A 3,231-nucleotide genomic window follows, 5' to 3' on the forward strand; every position below is an offset into this window, starting at 1 on the left:
ATGTGCATTGAATAAGTCGATAAGTCGATTGACTTTAAAAAGTCAAACCGACCAAGTGTATGATCGAATGATAGATTCGACATAAAAGCGTAGGATGGTTTAGTTGTAAATGATTATGACTAACCTAACCATATTACAATTACAATGGTAGTTTGACGCTTGGCAAGCTAGGTGAAAGCTTGGGGAAGGAAGCGGGTCAAACGAATCAAGAATGAAGGAAAAAGCGTATTCGGATACAAGGTAAGTATATTTTACACTAGTCATATAACTTAGAATATTCTTTCGTCGTATTAGTTACGAAAAAGACAAATACTTAATTGAGATATGGTGTTTCGACGTGTAGTCGTACGGAACAAGATAATCAAATATGATAAGGAAACATAATGATGGCTAAAAATGAGTTAAATCTGAAATTCGATCATGTTATGACAAATGAAACATGTACTTTAATGGTTATCATATAAGTTAAATCATAATAACCATTAAGGGCAAAATGGTAATTTGACAATATTTGACAATTTGACGATAGTAATTGGCCATTTAGACCAAACAGGTCAAAAGGTGAAATTATCACCCTTTGACAATATCGACTAATGGGTTGTCAAGTTGTATGATTTTAGGAAATAAATATCACATGGATGCTTACATCTCTGTAACGCCTCGTATTTCCGCATCACCATACTTTTAGAAAACACATGTTCGTTTTTTTGAACCATAGTCGAAATCAGATCGAGCATCAGACAAAACGACAACCGACACATTTCACACACTTTTAACTAAACCGATGAACGAGCACCACACGCATCGTTTTTTTTACGACAATATTAACGTACTTTAAATCCTAAAATAATAATTTTACGACATTTTGTAAACGAGTTCGTAGAGCGTTGCGGGCCACTTAAACACAGAGTTTGGGCTTGTAGGCCTTGGGCCCAAGCCCAAAGCCCACTAACTAATCCATATATATAAAACACTAGTGAAACCCTAAGTATATGTAATTAACCTCACCTTATATCTATTTTGAAATCTCAGACACAAGCATACGCATATACACCACTGACCTCTTCATCTTCCACAATTGAAACCCTGAACAACCTAAATCGGCCAAGCTCACCTCCCTCTCCGTTCGTTTTCCGGCGAACACCCACTACACCACTCACCCTCCCCCTTCCTCGTCGTTAGGCTGGCCGACCACTACAGTGGTGGCGGCGACAAGATCAAAGAGAGAGAGAGAGAAACCGATAAAGGAGAGAGAGAAGAGACGGGAGAGAGAGAAGGCGACGGCGATTCAGTTCAGTTCGGGTCGAGTCGAGGACGGTAAACGTAGTGGTGGAGGTTCGCGATACAGTTCAGTTCGGGTCGGTTTCTGGTTTGGGATTCAGTCCCCGCTCAAGATTCAGGCTCTATCGGATTCGAGTTCGACTGGACTCGGGTCAGCGGTGGTTGTTCCCGGTTCAGGTCAGTTTTCAGTTCCAAGTCTTGTCTTGTTGTTACTCGATTTAAATTCCGGTCGGTCGATTCAGTTACTTGTTCGATTCATACAGAACCGACAACAGTGGGGAGTGTTTCTCGAGTCAGTTCAGGTTAGAATCTAATTTGGGTGATGTTTATTTAAGTTACAAAATTCGAGTGTCATTTTAATCGAGTTCACAATCGGTTCAGTTTCAGTTTTGGTGCGGATACGAGTCTCGGTCAAGCCGCGGTCGGGTCAGATTCATGCTCGGTTTCAAAGTGCGGGTCAACATCTATTGATTCTGGTCAACTGTCGGGTCGACACAAGTTTTGGTATAAAATAACGACTCGAATATAAATTTTAGTGTTTTTCATAGTTATTTATTATTTCTAATCGCGACACCGAACTTGTTATAATTTGTATTTTTACATAGAAATTATACATTTACATATCGTATTATTGATTTGTTTATTGAATTTTGACAAATAGATCGACAACTTAGGTTGTCGGGATCGTCCAAAAACAGAGGAGACTCTGCCCGTTTTTCGTAGAATTCCGTAAAACAAAACGTGTAAATTTTATAAAACGAAACCTATCAACTTCGACTAATTTTTATAAAATAGATATAACTGTATAATTATTTTTATTTTTGGACGACATTACAACGACACTTTTGAAAGGATTAATTTAGAAACGTTACTTAAACTATATAAAATACCTATGTATATATAAATATCTTATACCTTTCGCCAAAATATAAATACATATATACCAAATATGCTTTTCGTCAAAAATATATATATTCATTATTTTGACAACGCGCCTACAACCCTTTTTATGAAATCAATTTAGAGTTTTCTTTCATAAGCGGTGTTAATTATATACGTTACATTCTAAATTCCAATTCATATCCTTCGTCGTAATTCCGTTTATTCATGCACCATCGTTTGCCCATATAGGGTGACCTCATAGTTCCAACCTCCTAATCTTTTACACTCGTCAACGCTTGGATAATCGGAAGACTTAGCAATTATGTGAGTATACTCGTACTTTTCCCCTTTTACTTTTACCACTTTTGGGGTGTAACATGTTTACCTATTGAAACTTACACATGAACTTTTGTCTAAACACACGAACATTCCTATAACAATACTTGTATATGTGATGGCTTGATACTTTAAATTTGGGTGATTCTTATGTGTTGAACTTATCATTAACTTCGTACGAGCCAAACCTTGACATATGTAGCGCTATAGGATTAACGACCCGCCTCTACTGAAACTTTGGTTATGTCATGAGCAAGTTGCGTTTTCTTGGTTTGATATGTTAGACACATGCCATATTTAATGTTTATCTTGAATCGCATGCTTGCTATGAGGGATTGTTCACACTTTTATCTTATGCTATGTATGTACCAAACTTGTATACTCTCTCTTTGCTTTTGCATTGAAACTCTATTTTAATACATGTTGCACGTTGTTAGACAAGACGATGAAGAAATCAAGTTAGGATGGACTTAGATACTCATTCAATAATAAACATTGTTGTCGCAATTTGTCTTATTTGAAACCATGTAATTCAAATTTTAGTCATTTATGAAATTGGATTTAAATTATATTGTCACATAGTGTTATGATGTCTCTTGCAATCTTCACACTTCATCTCATCCCGATGTTTCCGCCATTGGTTGGGGTGTGACAGATTGGTATCAGAGCCATAACTATAGAGAATTAGGAAAAGTAGGAATGCTTTAACCTAGTCTATAGTTCTAGAGCCTT

This window comes from Helianthus annuus, chromosome 9 (assembly GCF_002127325.2).
Source record: "Helianthus annuus cultivar XRQ/B chromosome 9, HanXRQr2.0-SUNRISE, whole genome shotgun sequence".
NCBI lineage: Eukaryota > Viridiplantae > Streptophyta > Magnoliopsida > Asterales > Asteraceae > Helianthus > Helianthus annuus.